At 43.1% G+C, this 27,417-nt stretch overlaps 1 long non-coding RNA gene across 1 annotated transcript in view; it reads right to left on the reverse strand.

Annotated features, from left to right (window-relative positions):
* Positions 1 to 1,116: 1,116 nt before the first annotated feature.
* LOC135175645 (uncharacterized) overlaps positions 1,117 to 27,417 on the reverse strand; it is a 106,566-nt gene continuing 80,265 nt past the window's right edge. Inside the window, exon 3 of the long non-coding RNA XR_010302418.1 lies at positions 1,117 to 1,274. This is a non-coding gene — a long non-coding RNA (uncharacterized LOC135175645). The remainder of the gene's footprint in view (positions 1,275 to 27,417) is intronic.

A 27,417-nucleotide genomic window follows, 5' to 3' on the forward strand; every position in this document is an offset into this window, starting at 1 on the left:
TGAACTATAGAGTTGTTTCAGTTGGAAAAGACCTCTAAGGTCACCAAGTTCAACTGTTGACCTGACAACACCATGCCCATTAAAAGATGTCCTGAAGTGCCATGTCCACACATTTTTTAGTACTTCCACAGACTGTGGAATCTACCAACTCTCTGGGCAACCTATTCCAATGCCTGACCACCTTGTGAGTAGAGAAATTTTTCCTAACGTGCAATCTAAACCTTCCCTGGCACAATTTGAGATTTCCTCTTGTTCTGTCCTTTGACACTAGGGAGAGGAGCTTGACCTCCACCTCACTAGAACTTCCTTCCATGAAGCAGGGCAGCAGCAGGGCCAGCAATGAAAATTATTAGAGTGTTTCTTCTTCTTTTTTTTTTCTTTCCAGTGCCATCTGGCAGCATGAATACAAGACTAGAAGCAAAAAAATGCAGTTGTCTTCAGCTTGAAAAAAGCTTGTTAACAAGGACTGCTTTCAGCCAGCCAGAGAGCTGTGAGCATGTATCTTACACTGACTTTACAACTGCAAGGAACCCTCCAGATTTCCCCCTGTTAAGCAGCCCAGATGGCACCCTGGTGAGTGACTTTAAACAGCAACCCACTCAGTGATCAAGGACTTGTAAATCAGTCCACATGTTCTGCAGGGTAGTAGAAACTGCATCCCTTTCTTTCTAGTACTCTACAAGTAGCCCAGTTGCTCAGCACCAAAAACTCTATGTTTACAAGAGAAGCAAAACTCAAAAAGGAAATAAGGTGTCCAACAGACACCTTTTAGAATCATATATGTTTGTCATGTGTCTCCTAAACCTGCTTGTTCATGCATACATGGGAATCATAGAATCATAGAACTGTTTCTGCTGGAAAATACCTCTGATATCATCGAGTCCAACCATCAACCTAACACCCCTGTGGTCATTAAACCACACCCTGAAGTGTATGTCCACATGTTTCTTGAACACCTCCAGGGATGGTGGCTCCACTACCTCCCCGAGTAACCTGTTCCAACCTTGACCACTCTTGCAGAAAAGAAATTTTTCCTAATATCCAGTCTAATTTCAGGCCATTTAGTTTCATTCTATTACCTGATACCAGAGAGAAGAGACCAACTCTTACCTCCTTTCAGGAAGCTGTGGAGAACAATGGGGTCTCTTCTCAGACTCCTCTTCTTCAGACTCTTCTCACAGTTTCCTCAGGCATTTCTCTCCAGACCCTCAGCAGCTTTGTTATCCTTTTCTGGACATGCTCCAGCACTTCAATGCCCTTCTTGCAGAGAGAAGCTGAAAAGAGAACCCAATATCCAAGGTGTGGCCTCATCAGTGCCAAACACAGGGGCACAATCCCAGCTCCTAAAGGCTCTCCTCATAAGACATTCTTGCCAAACTCTTCACTAGGTTTGTGGACCCTTTCCATTACTTTGACTGTCTGTCTCTTGAAGAAGATTTTTCATAGAAGTTGTTGTGGAGTCAGGGACTTAATGTGGCCAAGTCAGGAATATACATAAAAATAGAATGATTTTATTTTCCTGAAACCTGCCCCCCAAACTATATACAGAAATGAACTTAGTTTTAATGAGCAGATTCAGTTTGATTGAGAAGATATTACAAGGATACCCTAGATAAATTTGACTATTTTAGAAGTCAGGAGGTGGAAAAGGCTAAGCTATTAAACATAGAATTCCCCACTACTAATCAGGCTGAGCCAAAAGTTTGCTCACAGGTGAGCCAGGCTGGCTGAGAGAAAGGGCACTCCAGGTGCTCCTCTGCTCGCTCTCTTTCAGGTGGTGTCTGAGGCTCGTTAAGGCCCATGAAGCTTGCATAAAGGGAGGGCTTATGGTGGGAAACTGTCCAAAGCAGGGTCCTGTCCCTCAGGAGCTTGTCCTTCAGAGCGCCAGGGGACTCTTTCTGCAGGAACTATTTGGGCAGGGGAGAACTCTAAGGTGGGAACCCCAAGGTGGGAAGTACCCCAATATTTATACCCTTCCTAGACAAATAGTAGAGTTACCACTGCCTAGGCACAAAGACCACAGCCAATCCCCAGCCCAATTTCAGCACGAGCACTGCATGGGGCACCCTTCATGCTGGAAGGGCCCTTTGCTCCCCCCCTTCACGCCTGCAGGGGAGGGGGAACAGGTTTCTCATGCCCTTCCTCTCCCATTCAAACCACAGAGGGAGAGGGGTTTTGGGGTACACCGGCTCCCAGGACAGAAGTTTCAAAGCATCCCAAACAAATCACCAAATTTAAACATCCACCACAAGAAAACTTTGAGGTCCTTGGCAACAGTTCCTAAACTTTGCGGTTTGCTCTATCGCTGTTCTACCGCTTAGGCTGTTAAACAATACAGATGTATTTACCTATTGCACCATTTCCAGAGAGAAGCACTTCAAAGCCAAGCAGCAAATACTAAAGGATGTAATAAATTTTACATTGCCTACATAACAAACATACATTATTCATTGATTATTCCCATTTACATAAAAGGAATACATTTTTCAGCACTACAGTATAACCTTAACTCCGACCTGTGGATTTCCTTAATATATTTGGTGTACTAGCTTCAGTTTCTAAATATTTCATATTGTTACATAGTAGATACTATAATTCATTTACTTTACCAGCTGGCAATTTTAGTTAGTTGCTTGTTTGGGTTTTTTTTTTTTTTCCCAGAGAATAGTACTGAATATACAGTTTCATAAATTGTAAACCAGTGTTGATTTATGGGAAAATTATGCATCTTGATTTGCATTTGGGAATGATTAAAGTATTATTAATGTGTAGATACATCTTTTAAGTTTGCATTGGGATTACAGTGTGGGAAAAAAAAAAAAAATTGCTTTTCATCCTTCAAAACCCCTGACTTTGCTTTTGAGCTATCAGTCAGATGCAAAAGGATCCTTAATCATAGAACAGAATCACGAAATTGATTTGATTGGAAAAGATCTCTAAGATTAGTGAGTCCAACTATCAACCTAAACACCATCATGTCCAGGAATGCCACGTCCACACTTCGCTTGAACACCTCCAGGGATGGTGACTCCACCACCTCTCTGGACAGCCTGTTTCAATGCCTGCCCACTCTTGCAGGAAATAAATCTTTTCTAGTATCCAACATAAACCTTCCCTTGAACCATTTCAGGCATTTTCTTCTCATTCTATCACCTGATACTACGAAGAGACTTACCCTCACCTCCATTGGTCCTTCCAGTCCAAAATCAGATAAAGAACTCTATGGTTAAACACAAAGGCTCCATCCTTCCAGGCACTCACACATATGCTTAGAGATGATACTTAACACAGACTCTATATGTGGCTATAGATTAAGGCCAATGCAAGCAGATGCAATTTGTTTCACAGAATCACAGGGGTTGGAAGTGACCTCTTGGAGGTCATCAAGAACAATCTCCTTACCAAACGAGAGGCACTCAGAGAAGATCACACAGGAATGCATCTAGGTGAGTTTGAATGTCTCCACAGATGGAGATTCAGTCATCTCTCTCCAGTGTTCCATCACCCTTAAATTAAAGTTGTTCTCACCAAGTTTAGATGTAAGTTTTTATGTTCAGCCTTGTGCCTGTTACTCCTTGTCCTGTCATTGCACACCACTGAACAAATCCTGGTCCCGTCCTCCTGACACTTACCCTTTGAGCATTGATGAGATCCTCCCTCAGACTTCTAAATTCCAGATTAAAAAGACCAAATTGTCTCTCTCTCTCTTTTTTTTTTTTTTTTTGTCATAAGAGAAACATCCCAGTCCCCTCAGCATCTTTGCATCCCTTTTCTATACCCTCTCCAGCAAGTCCTTGTCTTTCTTGATCTGGGTACTCCAGAACTGGACACAATACTCCAGATGTGGTCTCACCAGGGCAGAGTAGACAGGCAGGGCAACATCCCTCAACCTACTTGCCACACTCTTTTTGATGCACTCCAGGATGCCAATGGCTTTCTTTGCCACAAAGGCACACTGCTAGCTCATAGTCATCCTGTTGTCCACCAGGAGCCCCAGGTTCTTTCCCCCAGAGTTGTTCTCCTACAGATCAACCCTCAACCTGTACTGATCTACAGAGTTGTTCTTCCCCAGGTGCAGAACTTTACACTTGCCCTTAGTGAGCTTTATTAGATTGGTATTGAGAGAGATCTTCCTGGTCATCTTTCCTCATGCTTACAGGAGTACAAAATCTTTGCATATTAACTACATCATGCAGATGCTATAAAAGTTGATGATGTTGTTAAATATTCATCTGTTTAATTCTCATTGCTTCTGTTGCCTAAGTATGTTCAACACACTAATATAATTTGGCTGCTTCTCTGCTTCTAATACAGATTGGATAACGTGCAAAATTTGCACACAAATCAATGTTTGCTTTTTAATTACTTGAACTGCTTTATTGTGCTAATGAGGTAAAAAGAACCTAGTAAGTTAAATATGCATCAAAATGCTCAAAGGATTATGGTCACAGTTGCCATCCTGCTTCTTGGAAATCACTTTAGAATCATACAAACTCACTATCAATGCCTGGATCGTAGAGGTTGGAAGGGAGCTCTGAAGATCATTAGTTGCAGCTCCCTTGCCAAAACAGAGTTACCTAGGGCAGGTCACACAGGAATACACCCAGATAGGTCTTTACAGTCTCCAAAAAAGGAGCCTCCACAACCTCTCTGGTCAGCACCCTTACAGTAAAGAATTTTTTTCTTGTGTTGAAGTGGACCTTCCTGTGTTCCAGTTTGTGTCCATTGCCCCTTGTTCTCTCTCTAGGACCAGTGAAAACAGGCTGCCACCCACTCTTAAAAGTAATTTGTAAGCATTAATAAGATCCCCTCTCAGCCTTCTCTTCTTCAGACTAAGCAGCCCCAGATCTCTCAGTCTTGCCTCAGACAGATATTCCAGTCCACACATCACCCTGGTAGCCTCCATCAAACTCTCTCCAGTAGATCCCTGTCCTTCCTAAACTGGGGAGCCCAGAACTGGACACAACATTCCAGATATGATCTCACTAGGGTGGAGCAGAGCCGAAGGAGAAATTCCCTTGATCTGTTGTTCTTAATGCACCCCAGGATACTGTCAACCCTCTTGGCCACAAGAATACATTGCTCTTCTATGAATAAGTTATTGTCCACCAGGACAGTCTCTTCCTCCAAAGAACAAGTGATAGGACAAGAGGCAATGGCTTCAAGTTGCACGGGGGGGATTTAGATTGAATGTGAGAAGAGATTTCTTCATTGAAAGGGGTTGTTAAAATACTGGAATAGGCTCCTCAGGGAGGTCATTGAACCCCCATTCCTGGAGGTCTTTAAAACAGGCAGAGATGTAGTGATGAGAGATGTGGCTTGGCACCAGACTTGACAGAGTTAGATAATGGTTGGGCTCAAAGACCTTGGAAGTCTTTTGCAACCAAAACGATTCTGTGGCATTCTGTAATCTGTACTTGTAGTTCCTTCAGGCTCCAGATCAAGACTCTGCTGAGATAAGACATCACTCCCTAACACTTACCAGCATTATTTCAACACAGCACCTACAACAGCACCTTGTCCTAATCCAATATTTATTGTGCAGTTTGTTGATGCTCATTTTTTTGTCTTCACTGGTGGGAAACAGGGCTATAAAACAGGAATTTGATGCATGAGGCACTTAGTGCCATGGTCTAGTTGACTGGATAGGGCTGGGTGCTAGGTTGGACTGGATGATCTTGGAGGTCTCTTCCAACCTGGTTGATTCTATGATTCTATGAAAAGAAGTGTGACCAGCAGGATGAGGGAAGTGATTCTGGCCCTCTGCTCTGGTGAGAATCCCCACACAGAGTACTGCATCCACTTCTGGTGTCCCAAGCACAAAAAGGAAATGAACCTGCTCGAGAGGGTCCAGAGTATGCCGTGAAGATTATCAGAGGGTTGGAGCACCTCTCCTACAAACACAGGCTGAGAGAGTTGGGGCTGTTCAGGCTGGAGAACAAAAGCCTGCAGGTACCTGAAGGGGCCTACAAGAAAGCCAGGAAGGGACCTTTTATGAGGGCCTATAGTGATAGGATGAGGGACAATGGACTGAAGCTAGAGGAGAAGAGATTTAGACTGGATATTAGAAAGAAATCCTTTAGAGTGAGGGTGGTGAGACACTGGAACAGGTTGCCTAGGGAGGTCATGGGTGTCCTCTCCCCAGAGGTGTTCAAACCAGGCTGGACAAGACCTTTAGCAACATGATCTGGTGGAGGGGGTCTCTGCCTAAAGCACAGGGCTTGGAATTAGATTATATTTAAATTCCCTTCCAACCCAAACCGTTCTATGAATCTATGAAGCTGGAGGAGGAATCAATTAAAGGGCAGCAAGAATGCTTTGAATGCAAGGTGCAAAAAGTCAATACAAGAGAAATCTCAATTTCCTTATTGTAACTACATTAGAAAAATGCAGCTTCTGCCTGCCAAAAGCATGAAATCAGTCATTCTTTCCTTTATCATTAGAGATTATGGTGACATGACTTAGGTACAGAACGAGGGGAGATCTAATTATCAACTGATGAGTCATGCTATACAATTTTAGTTGTAATCAGTCACGTTCCAAGTTACATGCTGCTAATTATCCACTCTGGATGAGAAGATGTGATGATTTACTTCTCAAACTGGCGAAACCATCTGATACGTTCATGAAAAGACTACAAAAAAGAATTGCCAAAAAAAACCAACCCTAACCATATATTTACACAGAGTGAAAAAGATGAGTATCACAACCCAAGGTCACATTTCTGAATGGTAATGGCCAGCTCACAGCCCACCATTTCAGACATGAATCTCTAGATTCTGTCTTTCCTAAGTATATCCCTTCTCAATTTACATTAAATTTAATCTGAAATTTTATTGCCCAGTCTTTCAGTCTTGCAAACTCCTTTGCCAGTTGTTCAGTTCACCATTGTCCTAACAAACCTCGGTGTAATCACTACCATTCATCCTCTTTTCTGTCTTCTACAAATAGCTTGACCAGCACAGGACTCAATGGACAGCCATGCAGAAGTCCACTGATGATTTTCTGCTAGACTCCATTCTCCTACAATCACAGAATTGTTTCAGTCCAACCACTAACCTAGCAGCACCACAACCATTAATCCTGAAGTGTCATGTCCACATGCTTCTTGAACACCTCCAAAGATGGTGATCTTTAACTGATTATTTATTGATAACTTATCCTCTCCACTGTCAACCTGATTTCCTCAAAAGCTTTTGTCAAAAGCCTGTCAAAAGTTAAAGAAAGTACATTACTAAATTTATTCCTATGCACATTTCCTGCCCTCTTTGGAGGAGGCCAAGGTTTAAAGCAGAACTTTACTTTAAAGAAGTTGTGATGACCCAGTCTAGTTGGTAATATTTTTTCCATACATCACTTATAGTTTCCACTAATTAGCCTGGGAAAAAGATTAAGTTTAGAGGGCCCCCTATGCTGCTGTCATTCTTCAGCCCTCAGGTATGAAAGAAATCATAGAATCACAGAATGGTAGGGGCTGGAAGGCACCTCCAAAGATCATCCAGTCCAAACTCCCTGCCAAAGCAGGATCACGTAGGGCAGGCCAAACAAGAACATATACAGTCAGTTCTTGAAAGTTTTCAGACAAAGAGGTGCCACAGCCTCTCTGGGCAGACTGGTAAATTGTTTTTTTCTATGTTGAGGTGGAACTTTCTGTGTTCCAGTTTGTATTCAGAAAGATAAACTTCTTTCCTGTGAAGGTGCTGGAGCACTGGACTGGGTTGTCCAGAGAGATTGTGGAGTCTCCTCCTTTGGAGATCTTCAAAACTGACCTGGATGCATTCCTGTGTGGCTCTCTTAGGGGGTCCTGCTTTGGCAGAGGGGTTGGACTGATCTCTACATGTCCCTTCCAACCCCTATTGTTCTGTGTGTGTTGAGTCATACTATGAAGACTTTCTATACTAAAGCAACTGGATTTGCCAAGGAATCTTAGCTACAAATAGAAGCCAATTTACCAGGAATGCAGACTAGAGCAACAGACTACAGAGAAGAGGCTTTGACAGCTCAAGAACAGATTTCAACAGAAACAAAGTAGGATTCAGACACCTCTATTAGGCTGAATACTGACAATGGAGATTGTTTCCCTCTGTCCAAAATTCCTAAGTGAGTCCCTTTGGCTCAACTTCTCCGTGAGATTAGGGTTAGTAGTAATGAATTCTATGTTTGGCAATTCAGATACTCTTTCTTAAAATAAGGGCATCAGAGTCCTGCCCTATACTTCAGAGGAAAAAAAAGAAACCAAACACATTCAATATTTTGAAACATTCTGCTACAGCAGTTGGAATGAAATTCTCCAGATGAATGCCTTCCAGGGAACTCAAGGCAGAATTCAGAGCAATTACTTATGTTAATTGCTGCATTCAAGAACTTTTGCCTTCAGTTCAGTTGAGGCCTATTTTAACTTATCTAAGTCAGCTTGGACAAAGACTATGCTTTCAAAACTAGGTTGAAAAAACAACAGAAATAGGCTGTTTGGGTATTCTGTCATTTCATACCCATTGTACACTATCTTACAAGAGATGCTTACAAGAAGAATGGTGTGACAAAACCAAATAACTGTTTTTTCACTATCAGGGAAGTTTAAGTTCTACTTGGAGGCTCAGGCTGATTTTTATTTTATCATATCAATTTGATCTTCAGCAATAAATATAAAGTTAATATAGAGTTTATAAAATAGGTATTATTATTTACCTAATGGCCCATAACAACTTCCACAGAGAATTCATATTTCACAGATCATTGACTTGATAGATTGTGACTGGTCTTCTGAAGATGTTCTAGTCTACTGGGTCATTACAGATAGCATGCCCAGACAGTAAATCTATGTCCTAAATATCCTGGTAAGATTTAGCTCAAAACAGTTAAATCTATGGGATCAAAGTCAGTTCAAAATACTTTTTTTTTTTCCTTTTAATTTATTTTTAAAAGGCAAAGCAGCATGAGACACATTACAGACCATTTGCTAGCAGAAGCCTGAAAATGTCATGTTGTGAATTCTACAGACAGTTTAATGTATGCACTGTTGAAGAAAGCAGATAGATCACAGATGATACAGGAAGAAATAAGAGCTGTCTCGAAGAGCTTACTGTTAAAATCCTTATCCCATGAAGATTTCCCTTGCTGGTAACTAAAAAAATTGTCTGGATTTTGATCACTTCAACATTAAAATTACTACTGTAAGATCAATTACTAGTGCTAGCCCTGAAATCCATATGTCCTAGAATGGCTTGAGTTGGCAGGGACCTTAAACATCATCTAGTTCCAATACCTTGCCATGGGCAGGGACACATCCCAACAGGCCAGGTTATCACCTGATAACAGTATCATCAGGGTTGGAAGAGACCTCACAGATCATCAAGTCCAACCCTTTACCACAGAGCTCAAGGCTAGACCATGGCACCAAGTGCCACGTCCAACCTTGCCTTGAAGTGCCCCAGGGATGGCGACTCCACCACATCCCCGGGCAGCCCATTCCAGTGTCCAAAGCCTCATCCAATCTGGTCTTCAACATTTCCAGGGATGAGGCATCCCCAACTTCTCCAATCAAACCATTCCAATATCTCACTACCCTCATAGTAAAGTGCTTCTTCTTGTTGTCTAATCTAAATCTACAATCCACCCTGCTCTGCTTTAGAACCATTGCGCCTTGTCTTATCACCACATGTCCTTACCAAAAACCCCTCCAAGCTTTCCTATAGACTATCTTCCCTATAATTTTCCTTCAGTGAATTGTCTGTTGTTTTAACATAACTTTTTTTTTTGTCCTGGCACCTATTTCAGACTAGCTTTGGAAAGCAGAGGAATCCCTCAGCACTTTGGAAAGCAGAGGAATCCCTCAGCACACGAGAAGGAAGACACTGAGAAGAAAGGCCGCAGTGATTTGTCATCATGAAATAGCACCGTGGACAATGTGTACATTTGAATGATTCTGTTAGTCGTCTGCTAACATGCTGATGAACATTGTTGATACCCTATTAGAATTTAGAAGCTGGCTGAAACAACTTCATGTTAAAATAAATGAAATAATTCCTCCAGCTGCTATCTTGTCAAAAGTGAGCAACATAAACCAGAAGCTGCTAGAATCAGTCGTAATGAAAACACCAAGATCTTGTTGGAAAGAACATCTGGAGATCATCACCTGCTGAACAGGTCCACCTAGGCCTGACCACACAGATGAGATCTGCAGCTGCAACCCACAACAGACACATGCAATCATAGAAGGAGGGAACATACTACTCAAGTGGTAAACAGTAGGATGTGAAACAGAGGGGAGCATTATGATTTAAGTAGGCTTACATTCAGGAAAGCATAGACTTTGTATTCGGCCAAGGACTGCTACCTATCTCTTTGGAACAACTCTCCACCCTGAAAAGGAAATCACTCTAGAAGCAGCTTGCCAACCTCTTCTCAAAGGTTATAAAGAGAGCGATTATGAACTAGGTGCTACTTGGAAGTAGAGGAAGCCTACAGGAACAGAAACCCTGTCAAAAACAAAAGCTGCAACACAGTGAAATGGAAATTGCAGAAGAATGTCTAATGAGCAGCACAGAAATGTGAAGGTCAGTTCATTAGCAGTAAAGAAGAGCATCTATTTGTACTGAGGACAGTTGCTATCTCTCCTAACAAAGCCCTGCTATGACACAAAAAGCATAGAAAGTTGAATGTTTTGAAGTTTAGTTTGCAAGTTACCAACTAACATAAATTAAATCAAGTTAAAGTCACTAGCAAATATCTGCTAACATATCCAGAGAAGGGCCATAAGAATGATCAGAGCACTGGCAGACCTACCTCTTAAGGAATGATGAGAACTGGGTTTGCTCAGCCTTGAGAAGAGAAGGCTTAGGCAAGACCTCATTACCATGGACCAGCACATAAAGGGTTGCTACCAGAAGGATGGAGACTCTCTTTTTACAAGGAGTGCTGTGGAAATGACAAGGGGCAATAGGAAAAATTATTCCTGGGGTGATTCTGATTGGACTTCATAAGAAAATGTTTCACTGTGAGAACAGTTAGAGATTGGAATCACCTCCCAGGGGAAGCAGTGGATTCCCCTACATTGGACAATTTGAAGACTGAACTTGACAGGATGCTGGGTTGGCTCATTTCAACCCCTCTATCACCTAGAAAGGTTGCACTAGATGATCCTTGGGGGCCCTTTCAACCTGGCATTCTGTGATTCTGTGACCTTTGGTAGCAGCAACCACACTTATAAAGAGTTCACACTCTGGTGTAAGACATTTCACACTGTTACACTGAGCACCACAGTGCTCAGTTTTTGTAACACAAAAGTGGGGTGCAAATTCCAAACTACCCACCCGAGGAATTGGTTGAGTTCCTCTTCTGGTGTATGAGACTTCTGTTTCATACATAACAAAGTAAAAATCACTCCTGTACTAATTATTAACAAATATGATTCACTAGAATTTAGCACATAGATAGAAAACTTCAATCTCAGTCTCACCTTAATTTTGGTATTGATAATCATATGCTTTGATAACATGTATTTTACCACAGAACCATAGAACTGCTGACATTGGAAGAAACCCTTGGAATCATGAAATCCAACTGCTCACCTAAACCTTGAACTACTGCTTAAGCCACTACTGCTAAACCATGTCTGTCAGTACCACATCTATGTGTCTTTCAAATATCTCCACGGTTGGTGCCTCCACTGCCTCCCTGGGCAGCCTGTTCAATGCTTCATAATCCTTTCTGTTAAGAAATTCTTCCTAATATCCAACTTGAACCTCCCCTGGTGCAATTTGAGACTTTATCCTCTTCTTCTATCACATGATACTAGGGAAAAGAGACTGACCCTCCCCTTGCTCCAACTTCCTTACATGAAGCTGTAGAGAGCAATGTGATCTGCCATCAGTCTGCTGTTCTCCAGAGTAATCCCAGTTCCCTCAACTACTACAAGTCATAAGGCTTGTTCTCTAGACCCTTCACCAACTTCTTTGCCCTTCTCTGGAAACACTCCAGCAACTCAGTGTCTTTATTCTATTGAGAGGCCCAAAATTGGACACAGTGCTCAAGGAGGGACTTCATATTTTGTAAGTTGGTTACTGACTACTGACCATGGTGATTACCTTGAAAGAGTGCTCTTCAGGAAAAGTGAGTTCTCCTGAATGCTATGGATTGGATACTTGAAATCTAATAAGTGCCAAAAGCTAAACTGCTCTGCAGAGGTGAGTGGGATGCCAAGTAAAAGGCAGGTCTACAAAATTCTGGACGAAATCCCTCTAAGGACAATGCTATCTTTGACTACAGTCAGGGCTTGCCACCAGATTGAAGCAAAGATCCAATCCATCAAAGCCATGAGAGTTTTTTTGTTTCCTGTTTACAACCAGAAAAATAAAATTCCATTTTATTGTCACATCCACAGAGTAGAGGTCTGGATGGGCATCACTGCAAACCAGATCCTGACTGGTCTCATGGTTAACTCAAAACTGGGATTTCCCCCCTAGTCTCAACCTCATAGCACATTTCCATAAGCTATTTTGATTGATTTCCCTACATGCAGACTTTTAGCCTGGCTTTTTTTGAGTAACAAAGTTCTAGACATGTCACTGGTATGCATCCCACATAGACCAGTCCTCTCCTCTCCTGTAAATACAGTGAGTGGCTGCACCATTTCCCCTCCCTGCTGCCACCTCCATCACCATGTGGGCCCTTGTCCCTGGTGTAACAGTGTCACTAGCAGGCCAGAGCTGAGGAGGACAGCCAGATGACCAACATTTCCTCTGTTTTCTTAGCTCTTTCTGATTATATAAATGGATTAATATCTTTTCCCCAGCACCACACATAGCTGCTGCTTCTGATATTTTTAAATACCTCTGCAAAACCTCTTCCCTTTCTTTTTAAATCAATTCTACTAAAATCAAAAGAATTCCTTTACCTAGAAAAAACAATTTTAACGTAAGAAAATCAGTATTTTTCAAGATCACACTGACTATCAAAATGTGGGGTTTGGACATGTCTCCTCAAAACAAGAAGCCTAGAAACTGCTACAACATTTTTTTTTTCCTTCTTGCACTCTAATTTAATAAGCTTTGTTCCCATCCAGATTCCCTACCACCATTTGTGATGCTTTTCATCCTAGGCAGAAAACAACATTTATAAGACAGGAAGAGAAATATTTGTCAATCCAGAAGACAAATCAATTAAATTCATTACTTCAACCTCCCCCGCAAATTATTTAAGCAATAGTTCTGTTATCTCTCCAAGCTGCCATTAGACTTGTTTTAAACAAGCATCTGTCCCTTCCTCATAAGAAAAATGGGCCATTTAATATTTGATTAGCAAATACTATTTCACAGTTGTCCACGGTTTTGCATGGAAATAATACTGCTAATTCCAGTATTGATTTCAAGAAGATTTGTGCTGTGTGATTCGTGAATTCTGTGCATCTCACACTTGAAAGAATTCATTACCTCTATGGAAAGGGCAAATAAAGCCCCTCTATTTGAAAGAATGAAATGCAGGTGTTGATCTTTTGGAAGGTAGGAGAGCCCTGCAGAGGGACCTGGACAGGCTGGATGGGTGGGCAGAGGCCAATGGGATGAGATTTAACAAGGCCAAGTGCAGGGTTCTGCACTTCGGCCACAACAACCTCAAGCAGTGCTACAGGCTGGGGACAGAGTGGCTGGAAAGCAGCCAGGAGGAAAGGGACCTGAGGGATGCTGGTAGATAGTAGACTGAAGACGAGGCAGAAGTGTGCCCAGGTGGCCAGGAGAGCTAATGGCATCCTGACCTGCATCAGGAGCAGTGTAGCCAGCATGACGACGGAGGTTATTCTTCCCCTGTACTCAGCATTGGTCAGGCCACACCTTGAGTCCTGTGTCCAGTTCTGGGCTCCTCAATTCAAGAGAGATGTTGAGGTGCTGGAATGTGTCCAGAGAAGGGTGACAAAGCTGGTGAGGGACCTGGAACAGAAACCCTATGAGGAGAGGCTGAGGGAGCTGGAGTTGTTTAGCCTGGAGAAGAGGAGCTCAGGGGGGACCTCATTGCTGTCTACAACTACCTGAAGGGAGGTTGTAGCCAGGTGAGGGTTGGTCACTTCCAGACAACCAGCAACAGAACAAGGGGACACAGTCTCAAGTTGTGGGTGGGGAGGTCTAGGCTGGATGTTAGGAGGAAATTCTTGCCAGAGAGAGTGATTTGCCATAGAAATGGGCTTCTCCAGGCTTAACAGACTGAACTCTCTCAGCCGGCCCTGTTAGGGGAGAGCTCTTATGGGACTGATCCATGTCCTTCCTGTGTTAAGATCTCCAGAGCTGGACTCAGTACTTTAGGTGAGGTCTCACCAGAGCAGATTGGCAGAATCACCTCTCTAGCATAAATCTCTTGATTCAGTCTAAGATACAGTTTGCCTTCACCTATTTTGTCCTGTTTCTTTGCTTTCTACAGGCCTGGAGTGTCAAGTTCTGGGCAAGAACAAATTTCTGTAGAACAAGTTAAAAATTAAAGGAAAAAAAATCATAAATTCAGAAAAATGCTCTCTAACAGTTGTAGGTAGAGTGTGATGCCATTCTGAAATCTTTCTTATATATCCACATGAATATCAGCCAGTAGTGTACTCACATCCAGCAACAGCATCCATGCTTGGATCGGGAACAGTGTGACCAGCAGGAGCAGGGAAGTGATTGTACTCTGATACTGGGCACTGCTGAGGCCACAGCTCAAACACTGGGTTCAGGACGTTGAGATGCTTGAGCATGTCCAGAGAAGGGCGACGAGGCTGGTGAGAGGCCTTGAGCACAGCCCTACGAGGAGAGGCTGAGGGAGCTGGGATTGGTTAGCCTGGAGAAGAGGAGGCTCAGGGGTGACCTTATTGCTGTCTACAACTACCTGAAGGGTGGTTGTGGCCAGGGGGAGGTTGCTCTCTTCTCTCAGGTGGCCAGCACCAGAACAAGAGGACACAGCCTCAGGCTGCTCCAGGGGAGATTTAGGCTGGAGGTGAGGAGAAAGTTCTTCACTGAGAGAGTCATTGGGCACTGGAATGGGCTGCCCGGGGAGGTGGTGGAGTCGCCGTCCCTGGAGCTGTTCAAGGCAGGATTGGACGTGGCACTTGGTGCCATGGTCTAGCCTTGAGCTCTGTGGTAAAGGGTTGGACTTGATGATCTGTGAGGTCTCTTCCAACCCTGATGATACTGTGATACTGTGAAGAAGGGCAGGAAGATGCTGGAGATTGTCTGGGGAAGGGTAAGAAAGCTGATGAGGGGTCTGAAGAACAGGTCTAGTGAGGGGTAGCTGAGTGAAGTGGAATCTTTTAGTCTGGAGAAGAGAAGGCTGGGGGGAGATCTTGTTGCTCTCTACAGCTATCTGACATGAAGTCCAAGTAAGGTAAGGATTGGTCTCTTCTCCATAGTATCAGGTGATATAATAAGAGGAACTGCCCTGAAATTGTGACAGGGGAGGTTTAGATTGGATATTAGGAAACATTTCTTTGCTGCAGAAGTGATGGAACTTTGGAACAGGCTGCCCAGGGAGGTGGTGGAGTCACCATCTGTCATGGTAGTCCTGAAGAGGCCAAAATAGGCTTATACATGTCCTGGCTTGCCCAGACATGTTCCCCTGCTCCCTCTCCTTCTGTGCTGGGGGAAACAATTGCAGGGAAGGGAAACAAAATCCTGGGTTAACCTAATACAGTCAGGCTTGGAAAAGTCTAGGCTGGATGTTAGGAGGAAGTTGTTGCCAGAGAGAGTGATTGCCATTGGAATGGGCTGCCCAGGGAGGTGGTGGAGTCACTGTCCCTGGAGGTGTTCAAGCAAAGCCTGGATGAGGCACTTAGTGCCATGGTCTAGTTGAGTGGCTAGGGCTGGGTGCTAGGTTGGACTGGATGATCTTGGAGGTCTCTTCCAACCTGGTTGATTCTATGATTCTAAGTGCCATTCTGGTTGGCTAGGCCCAGCACAGAGCACTGGAACAGGCTCCCCAGGGAGGTTGTGGAGTCTCCTTCTCTGGAGACTTTCAAGGCTTGTCTGGATGTGTTCCTCTGTGATCTGTATTAGATGGTATTGTCCTGCTCCAGCAGGGGGGTTGGACTCAATGATCTCTTTGGGTCCCTTCCAACCCCTAACATCCTGTGATCCTATTAGACTCAGGTTGCATGGATAAAAGGGAGGAGCAGGTAACACAAGGAGCTGCTGCTGCCATTGCTGATTCTGCCTCAACATGCTGTCTGTGCTACTGCCTCACTGCATCCTGCCTGCCCCTCTGCAAGTCTTCTGTTGAACCAGAAGTCAAGAGGAACCAAGTCAGAGACTAAGCTAGACTCCCAGCTTCGTGAGAAGAGAGCCTGGGAAACCTCCAAAGCCTCTAACGGCTTTGAAACCACTGACAGCAACTCCTCCATGTGCTTTGGGTAATGTCTGATACTATTCTGTAAATATTCAAAGCCTCTGTCTCTCTCTCAAATTCTGTAACTATATTCTATTGTGACTTTCTGCCCTATGTGCTTGTTTGAAGCAGGTTAGAATGTTTTGGTGAGAACAACTAGATTACAGGCTGTGGAAAGAAAACAATGGTGATGTCTACTTCACTCATAGGCTTGCTGAGATGTATAAAAACTTAAGTCAAAACCTAGATAACACACTTGGCATCACTCTTGCTGGGGCTGCATCTCTCTAACCTCACCCTCCGCTTTGGACTAATCCACTTTGCTTCTTAACCCCCTGGCCAAACCTCCATTCTTCCTTGGGACTGGGGTAAGGTTGAGAGGGGGAAGGTGTAGGGGCAGTTGAGAGCCCCTCCTGGGGACTCAGGTTTCTGGGAGGGGAGTTGTGTTTCTCTATTACCTTTTACCTTGTCTATTTCTGTATGTAACTGTATATACTGTAAATATCTGCTTGTATATCACAGTATTATTAGGATTGGAAGAGACCTCACAGATCATCAAGTCCAACCCTTTACCACAGAGCTCAAGGCTAGACCATGGCACCAAGTGCCACGTCCAATCCTGCCTTGAACAGCCCCAGGGACGGCGACTCCACCACCTCCCCGAGCAGCCCATTCCAGTGTCCAATGACTCTCTCAGTGAAGAACTTTCTCCTCACCTCCAGCCTAAATCTCCCCTGGTGTAGCTTGAGGCTGTGTCCTCTTGTTCTGGTGCTGGCCACCTGAGAGAAGAGAGCAACCTCCTCCTGGCCACAACCTCCCCTCAGGTAGTTTTGTGCCAGCTGTAAATATAAGCTTCATTCATACTTCCAGAGCTGGCTGAGTCTAGTCTGGGTGATTTCTAAAGTGTGTGGGGGGAACACCTAAACCATCACACCCTAGTAGCAGAAAGGAGCCTCTCAAATCTCTTGATGGGGAAGAGGTATAATTGAAACTAAGACCCTCTTTCCAGTTTGCATTTATTAGTTTTCTTCAAGTGCTCTAGTTTGCCTGTTCCCTGTGTGTGTAAGTATCCAAACCATGTGTTTTGAACATCGTGAGTAACTTTTCTGGTGAGCTTTCATGTTAGGAAGCAGTTTTCATAGCTATTAACAATCTTCACCTGGATATCAAAATTAGTATCCATTATTAATTTTGCATAATTCCATAACACCACCCCTGGAGGTGTTCCAAGAAATGTGTGAGCAGGACACTCTGGAATGTTAGGTTGTACTTGAAGATCTTGGAGGTCTTTTTTCAACCAAAATAATTTTATGACTCTATAATGCTCCAAAACATAAAACCAGAGCAAGACAAAGCAATGATATTGTTTAGCAATTGATTTTGTTTTCATTCATAAAGGATTTTAGGTGTTGCATCTGTTCAGAGAGTGAAAATGGTGTTTACCGTTATTATTAAGATGCTAAAAGCAAGCATAATTAGTGACAGAATGTTTCCAAAATAAAGCTGATGTTATCAGAGAGGAAAAAAAACAAGAAATGCATTTAATCCTGCCTTCTGAATCACAGAATCAATCAGTTTGGAAAAGACCACCAAGATCATCCAGTCCAACCTAGCACCCAACCCTAGCCACTCAACTAGACCATGGCACTAAGTGCCTCATCCAGGCTTTGCTTGAACACCTCCAGGGATGGTGACTCCACCACCTCCCTTGGCAGCCCATTCCAATGGCAAATCACTTTCTCTGGGAAGAACTTCCTCCTAACATCCAACCTTCATTATGATCAAAAGCTTTCCCTTTTGAAAACTGCTTTCAGAGAGAGCTAATGCCCATGGCTAACTTCAATAACTGCTGTGTGGCTGGAATAGCACCTAGAGGAGGAAAGCTCTGTGGCAGAAATGGAAAGCCATGCAAAAAGGTGCTGGAGAACTACCAGCATGAAAGAGAGCACTTGGTATGAAAATAAATGGTGGTGTTCTGCATGATTTGTAGAATTATCTTCTGGCTCAGGCACACTGGGCTGGAATCTGGAAGATCTTGCTTCAGTTTTGTCATAGTCCTTCTCTGACCTTGAGCGTGTCAGTTAAATTTGGTCTTTGTATCAAGGGTAATAGAGCTGTGCTCAACAGGATTTCGTCCATTCTGACTGCAGGCTTTCTGAAGCAGGAACTGTCTCCTACAGTGTGGTCAAACAACAGTTTTAGTACACTTAAGCTTCTCAGCTGAGATGCTTAAGCTGTAGTATCAAGAATAAAACTGATTTAGTATATGGGATTTTAAATTGAAGTTGTCATTTATGCTTGACTGAGGTTTAGGTTGGACATCAGGAAAAAAAATCTATACCCAATGGGTTCACAAAGTCTGGAACAGGCTGCCCAGGGAATTGCTTGAATTGCTGTCCCTGGGTGTATTTAAAAGCCCTCTAGATATGGTGCCCAAGGATATGGTGTAGTAGTGGCTCTGGTAGAGTTGGATAATGATTTGACTTGATAATCTTGAAGGTCTTTTCCAGCTATGGTGCTTCTATGAATAGTTCAGATTGGATGTTAGGTTTCTACTAATCTTCTACTAACAGAGTGTGACACCTAGAATACTGCAGCATGATTTGGAATGTGGGAAATATAGATCTGAAATAGCTACCTGAAAGGAGGTTAAAGCAAGGTGGGTGTTGGTATCTTTTCCTGGTCACAAGTGATGCACTGAGAAGAAATTACCTTAGCTTGTGCCAGGAGGGATTTAAGCTGGATAGCAATAAAAATTTCTTCACTGAAATGGTTGCCAAGCACAGAAACAGGCTGCCCAGGAAAGTAGTCGAGTTGCCACACTTAGAGGTTTATAAGGCATGGTATTTAGGGACATAGTTTAATGGTAGACTTGGCAGCGTTAGGTTCATGGTTACACTTGGTCTTAAGGGTCTTTTTCAATCTAAAGGATTCTATGATCTCATGATTCTATATTTACTTTCCTTTTGTCTAGTTAGAAATCTGATTTGCCCTTGTGCCAACTCAGTGGATCTCCAGAGGTATCTGAAGCCCCTCCTGAGATAGTAGCTCAGAAATCTAGAAAATTAACCACCACAGTGAAGATGCTAAAGAGAATAAGAGAAGAGTGTTCTGTCTGTTGGACTGAAAACTCTATAGTTGTAGTATCCATTTAAATTGATTGCAGCTCACTTTCACATACCATGAGCTGTTGGAAAAAAAAAGATTGTCTTCTCTCACAAGGGAGGTTATGAGACTGGATGGAAGAACACAGCTAAAGAGAAGGCTAAGGGAGCCTCTTGCAATGGGCTATGTGAGAACAAGCTATGAACGAGCAAAGAAAGCTTGAAGGGAACCTGAGGCATACACAAAGAATTAGAGGCTGCTGAAATAATGAGAGAGCCAACAACCAGGTTACTGGGATGGCAGGAAGAGGAGAACTCCTGAGATCCACAGAGAGTTGTACAGAGGTTTTGCAACCTGGAAGCTACTGAATGTTGCTATATTGTGAACAGTCTGATAGAAAGACTCACTCCACTGGAACACAAAGTTAGTAGGGGACAATTTTGTTCACAAACTTGCTCTAATTTGGTTTTAGTCTGAGCTTTTAATGCACTGAAGAGTTCAGTTACGAGTTCAGAGTTCAGGCTGTTCAGCCTGGAAAAGAGAAGGCTCTGAGGAGACCTTATAGTGACCTTCACCTGAAGGGGATGACGTGAAAGCTGGGGAAGGACTTTTTACAAGACCTTGTGATAGAAGTGGGAATTGCTTTAAGCTGGAAGAGGGTAGATTTAGACCAGATATTAGGAAGACATTTTTTATAATGAGGGTTTTTGCAACCTGGTCTAGCAGACAGTGTCTCTACCTGTGGCCGAGAATTTGGAAGTAGATGATCTTTATGTTCCTTCCAACTCAACCCATTCTATGATGATATACTGGATGTCTACAATGTACAATACTGATATAACAAATATTTTGAGATTCAAAGCCCTTACCATTCTTTAGGGTGCTCACTCTAGAGAAATTATCAGAAGCATCACACTGATCCACCATATAGACCCCCACAAATTCAGAGACGCAATAAGAGATGTCATATCAGAATTATGATCAAGGTAAACAGTTTGGAAGAAGGAAATAAAATTTAATTACTAGCCCTTGGGGACAGATGGGCTTAACAGCATGCAGGACATAGCTGCAGGGAATGTAGCTCAAGGGACAATCAGTCTAATGTCATAATAACACTTAATTGAAACACTTTTATGTGTGGCTTCTTAAAAAAAGTAGAGTTAGATCATATCTTGGAAAAGCAGTAAGGAGCCAACTGTATCTATCATCTGTATCACAGCCCTGTGAGGAGAGGCTGAGGGAGATGAGGGTGTGCAGCCTGGAGAAGGGGAGGCTCAGGGCAGACCTCATTGCTGTCTACAACTACCTGAAGGGAGGCTGTAGCCAAGTGGGGGTTGGTCTCTTCTGCCAGGCAACCAGCAACAGAACAAGGGGACACAGTCTCAAGGTGTGCCAGGGGAAGTAATAGGCTGGATGTTAGGAGGAAGTTGTTGCCAGAGAGAGTGATTGGCATTGGAATGGGCTGCCCAGGGAGGTGGTGGAGTCACCATCCCTGGAGGTGTTCAAGAAAAGACTGGATGAGGCACTTAGTGCCATGGTCTAGTTGAGTGGCTAGGGCTGGGTGCTAGGTTGGACTGGATGATCTTGGAGGTCTCTTCCAACCTAGTTGGTTCTATGATTCTATGATCACGGGTTCACAGATTTCATTGGGTCGGAAGGCACCCTCAAAGGTTATCTTGTCCACACCCCCCGCAGTCAGCCAAGACACCTCTAACTAGACCAGGCTGTCCAGGGCTACATCAAGTCTGGTATTCAATGTCTCCAGGGACAGGGCCTCAACCACATCTTTGAGCAATGTATGTCCTCACTGTGAAGAACTGTCTCCTAATGTCCAACTTAAATCTACCCTGCTCCAGTTTCAAACTACTGCCCTTTGTCCTATCACTGCAAATCCTTCTAAGCAGTCCCTCCCCAGCCTTCCTTTAGGTCTTTTTCAGATATTGAAATGCATCTGTAAGATCTCCCCAGAGCCTTTCTTTGTCCAGGCTGACAAACCCCAGTTCTTTCAGCCTATACCCACAGGAGACGCACTTCAACTCTCTGATCATCTTTGTGGCTCTCAGACACAAGCAAAATTTTCACTGCTGAAACCACAAATGACATTCACCTTCCTCTATTATTGGAAATATTTAAAGCTATATTTTTCTCTTTTCTTTTCAGTCAGTTACTTATCTAGGGTTTAAGAGCCACACAATTAATTGGGAGGATTTGAACCTATGTCTTGCATCTCCCAGGAGTATGCCCACAACCACTATTCTGAGGTGGTTTTCTCTTGTTTCCTGACGTTACTTTTTCAACGTGTGTAAAATGCTTTAAAAGTCATTGAGAGGGAAGTAATTGAACAGGGGGTGAGAACAACAGCTTTCATGAGTCTAGAGGATAGGACAAGTATCTGCAAGGATATTTCACCTCTAGAAGCCTGTGGAAGGCTTGGGCAGTTGCCTGAATAGTGAGGACTTTGGATTCTTATTCTTTATGGACTGATGTCAGCTCAGTGATTAAATCACACTAAAGAAAAAAAGTCCAAAACCCAAACTAAACAACTTCTCTGAGGAGAACATCAACATCATCTTTTCCAAAGATTTTACATTTATCACATTAGAAAAATATATGTGTTTTAGGAGGAAAAATTGGTTATTGCTACTGGAATCTTTGAGCGTTATAGAATCAGAGTGTTTTGGGTTGGAAGGGACTGTGAGAATCAAGGGAGGGAGTCAGCTAGAGTGCATCCCTGTGTAGCCTTGACACAAGATTGAGGTTAGAAACATAGTAAACTGTAACATTAGTACAGAAGCATAGTAAATTTAGAACAAAGAACTGAAAGTAGTCTGTGCCAGGATAGCAAACACCTCACTGTTACCAACCAGAATGTTAAAAACAACATGTTATCCAATCATTGTATTCCACAACTTGTAGAGTTTCCATGATTTGTAAAGTGGCATAAAAAATGACTGCTGCTACAGTATTAACAGCTTTGGCTACTTTGATATCCACATATCCTTCTATTGATGTTGTTTTGTCCACCACTGACTAATATAACAGTGATAAAGGACCTTTAAAGGTCATCCAGTCCAGCCACCCTGCAGTGAGCAAGAAGCAACAGCATCAGGAACAGTGAAATCAACAAAGGGCAAGAATTATGGGGAGGAGCTGAGGTTGCTTTGCTTGTTCAGCATGGACAGTAGAGGGCTCACAGGTGGCCTCATCTCTGTCTACAAGTTCCTCAAGAAGGGCAGTGGAGAGGCAGTTGCTGGTCTCTGGTGACCAGCAATAGGACACAGTAAGCAATGATATGAAACTGAATCAGAGAAGTTCAAACTCAGCATTAGGAATAGAATCATAGAATCAGCCAGGATAGAAGAGACCTCCAAGATCATCCAGTCCAACCTAGCACCCAGCCCTAACCAATCAACTAGACCATGGCACTAAGTGCCTCATCCAGTCTTTGCTTGAAGACCCCCAGGGACGGTGCCTCCACCACCTCCCTGGGCAGCCCATTCCAATGGGAAATCACTCTCTCTGTGAAGAATTTCTTCCTAATATCCAGCCTATACCTACCCTGGCACAACTTGAGACTGTGTCCCCTTGTTCTATTGCTGGTTGCCTGGGAGAAGAGGCCACCCCCCACCTGGCTACAATACCCCTTCAGGTAGTTGTAGACAGTAATAAGATCACCCCTGAGCCTCCTCTTCTCCAGGCTAAACAACCCCAGCTCCCTCAACCTCTCCTCATAGGATTTGTGCTCCAGGCCCCTCACCAGCTTTGTTGCCCTTCTCTGGACATGTTCCAGCACCTCAACATCTTTCTTGAATTGAGGAGCCCAGAACTGGAAAAGGTGCTACACAGAGGGGCTGGTCAGCCACTGTAACCAGTTGTTTAGGGACGTCTATTGGAGTTCAAGGCATGTCTGGGCATGCTCTTAGTCATAGGCTTAGTTTTAGGTACCTCTGCAAGGAGTGGGGAATTGGACTTGATCCTTGTGAGTCCCTTCCAACTTGAGATAGTCTGTGGCTTTATGATCCATAATGTCTTAAAAAAAAATATGTTCAATAGTTCACTACTTAATCTTACACAAATATTTCTATTAATTCAATTAATCTTATTAATAAGATTTTAATTATTTCCAGATCCATATAAGTGAGTCAATTTTCTTAGCAGATAAACTCTTGGTTAAGGTAGAAGGATCAATGTGTCAGTTCTTCACAATAGTGATGGCAAAATAAGACACAATTATTCTAGGATTGAAACAAAGTTCTATACACCAGAAAGATTCTCAACTAATCATTTTAAAGGGTTTTTGATGGGGTTTTAGGTGGTTGATTGTTTGAATTTTGGGGGGTTTGTTTGTTTTCTAAATATTGTGACATGCAAATTGAGGATGGAGAAAGAAGTCAGATAGATGAGGAAAGCCAAACGATGATTACAATACCAACATGATGTAAGATGGACTCAGAAGAAGGAGGGATATTGCTTTCCAGAGAACCTATTGAAGCACCTAATTTAGCTACTTTCATTCCATTTCTTTTACAAAAACATATCCCTTGGAATGTTAGGAATAAATTTTAGAGAAAGATTAAATTGAAAATGTTATCATATCAGGACTCAGTAATCCCACCTTTCCATTTGACAAGATGCTAGGCAGAAACAATTGCATAAAATATTTAGTTTCAGTTGAAGTCCTAAAAGGACCATGAAGACAGAAATGAACAACCATTCCTGCTTTACACTAAATTATTGATAAGAGAAATGGCTTGGGGCTGTCAGACTACGACCTTTCTGGTCAGCTCTGGTAAGTACAGTATCTTCTGGACAGAATAAGAACAGGTAGTCAGTTGCCAACATAGAAACTTTGGTCTGACAAATTGATATGATGACATTACAGCATGCTCCAGTGAGACCTCATCTCGAGTATTATGTCTAGTTCTGGGCTCCCAGGTTCAAGACAGACAGAGAACTACTGGAGAGAATCCAAGAGAGGACTATAAGAATGATTAAGAGAATAGAACATTTGTCTGATGAGGACAGGCTGAGAGACCTGTTCAGCCTGGAGAAGAGAAGGCTGAGAAGGGATCTGACCAACATCAGCAAATATCTTAAGGGTAGTAGTAAAGAAGAAGGGGCCAGTCTCTTCTCACTGGTGCCCTGTACTAAGACAAGGGGCAAACTGAACACAGGAAGTTCCACCTCGACACAAGGAAAAACTTCTTTCCTGTGAGATTGCTGGAGCCCTGAAACAGGCTCTCCAGAGAGGTTGTGGATTGTCTTTCTCTGGAGGCTTTCCAAATCCACCTGTTCCCATGTGTCCTGCCTTAGATGATTCTGCTTTGGCAGGGAGTTTGGACTGGATGATCTCCAAAGGTCCCTTGCAACCCCTACCATTCTGTGATTCTATGACCACAGTACCCATTAAGTAAAATTATGCTTATCCTTTACATTATTTCACTCCTGTAGACTGAAGGGTTTAAATCATACAGACTGTCAGGCAGAACAGATGCTAGTCCATGCAAGAAAATTAAAAGAATCAATTTAAACTGTGTGCAGTTTCTTTCTGTTTTAGGACAACATTCTTCATTAAGAAGGAAGTATCAAATAACTTTCAGTAATATAAAAACCTATCACAGCTTGATGCAACTTTAGAAGAAAAAAAAACAACTGTTCTATCAAATGATTTTTTAAAGCTCATTTGAAGAATGGTTACCAGCCTCAAGACATTTTCAGAAAGGAATCTTATCCCAAAATACTCTGACTACGAGTGCCATCGGTTCTGAGATACAGTCTAGAAGAACTTGACTCTCTCAAAAAGGAGTCATGAAAGTGTAGCATAGCTCACACTTAGTTCTTGGGCTTCTACACTATTTTTGACATGGTGGGCTCTGGATGAGAATTAGAATCATAGGATCAACCAGGTTGAAAGAGACTTCCAAGATCATCCAGTCCAAACTAGCACCCAGCCCTAGCCAATCAACTAGACCATGGGACTATGGCACCAAGTGCCTCAGACAGGCTTTGCTTGAACACCTCCAGGTACCACTACTGCACCACCTCCCTGGGCAGCCCATTCCAATGCCAATCACTCTCTCTGGCAACAACTTCCTCCTAACATCCAGCCTATACTTTCCCTGGCACAACTTGAGACTGTGTCCCCTTGTTCTATTGCTGGTTGCCTGGGAGAAGAGACCAACCCCCACCTGGTTACAGCCTCCACGACAATTCCAGCTCCCCATGAGGCTCTTACTTTTACTGAAAAGACACAAGGAACTTTTAACAGAAAAACACTTCCAGAAAGGTTCAAGGAACATACACCAAACCTTAGAAGAGCTTCTGCACAGATCTGTAGAATCATAGAATCAGCCAGGTTGGAAGAGACCTCCAAGATCATCCAGTCCAACCTAGCACCCAGCCCTAGCCAGTCAACCAGACCATGGCACTAAGTGCCTCATCCAATCTTTTCTTGAAGACCCCCAGGGATGGTGCCTCCACCACCTCCCTGGGCAGCCCATTCCAATGGGAAATCACTCTCTCTGTGAAGAATTTCTTCCTAATATCCAGTAGTAAAGATATTTGATTTTTTTTAGCTTGGCAATGAAAAAAAAAAAACAAAACTAAACTAAACCAGAATCATTTTAATGGGTAAAAACTCCATACTTACATGGTAAAATACAATCTAAAATATTTCTATTACTCTCAGAAGACTGGGAATATGGTTTTTTTTTTCCCAAAAGCAGATATCCAGCAGGTATTTCTGTGATTCTGCATTTAGTTTCTATAGATACATACATCATTTAACAGTTTTATTAAAGAAATAAGGCATCTGCTAGTAATGTGGCAACACAAAGGATTCCTAACTGCACAGTAGAAAACTCTGCTTAAAATGACAGATCTGGCTCAGTAACGCAAACACAAGGTACACACAAACCTGTCACAGAGCAAAGCAGAACAAGAAGTTCATGGAACTCAAGCACCTTGTTTGAGCAGACTTGCAGGTGAGCCCTTTTTCAGTGTAGGTACATGCCTCCTCATCAGTCAGCAGAGAGCTAGAGGTCCTGAGAGCATACCTAGATGGCTACAGGAGACAGGGTGGGCCACTGGTCTCTCACACTTAAAAACTCCTCTTTTCACCACAAAATGTTATACACATCAGTTAACTTTCAAGTTTTGAAGCACATCATTCTCAAATCATTACAATCAGTCAGAAAAATACCTAGAACGCCATTTTGCCAAATTAGAGTTTGTTTTTTTTTCCCCTCTAAGTCATATTTACTTTTTCCCTGAATGCTCAACAAATCTTAAAATTATTAGATACTTTTCTCAGAAATAAAAAAGGAGGAAGCTTAAATGATGACTACAGTGCAAGGATGGCTTTACAGAAGATGAAGCTCCTAGTCAAGCTGGCAGCTCATGGTTTGGACAGATTCACTCTGTGCTGGATCAAGAACTGGCTGGATGGCAGAGCCCAGAGAGTGGTGGTGAATGGTGCCACATCCAGTTGGCAGCTGTCACTAGTGGTGTTCCATAGGGATCAGTGCTGGGCCCAGTCCTGTTCAATATCTTTATTGATGACCTGGACAAGGGGATTGAGTCCAGCATCAGTAAGTTTGCAGATGACACCAAGCTAGGAGCAGGTGTTGATCTGTTGGAAGGTAGAAGAGCCCTGCAGAGGGACCTGGACAGGCTGGATGGGTGGGCAGAGGCCAATGGGATGAGATTTAATGAGGCCAAGTGCAGGGTTCTGCACTTTGGCCACAACAACCCCAAGCAGCACTACAGGCTGGGGACTGAGTGGCTGGAGAGCAGCCAGGAGGAAAGGGACCTGGGGGTACTGATAGATAGTAGGCTGAAGACGAGCCAGCAGTGTGCTCAGGTGGCCAAGAGAGCCAATGGCATCCTGGCCTGTATCAGCAACAGTGTGGCCAGCAGGACAAGGGAGGTTATTCTTCCCCTGTACTCAGCACTGGTCAGGCCACACCTTGAGTG

This window comes from Pogoniulus pusillus, chromosome 5, assembly GCF_015220805.1.
Source record: "Pogoniulus pusillus isolate bPogPus1 chromosome 5, bPogPus1.pri, whole genome shotgun sequence".
Taxonomy (NCBI): domain Eukaryota; kingdom Metazoa; phylum Chordata; class Aves; order Piciformes; family Lybiidae; genus Pogoniulus; species Pogoniulus pusillus.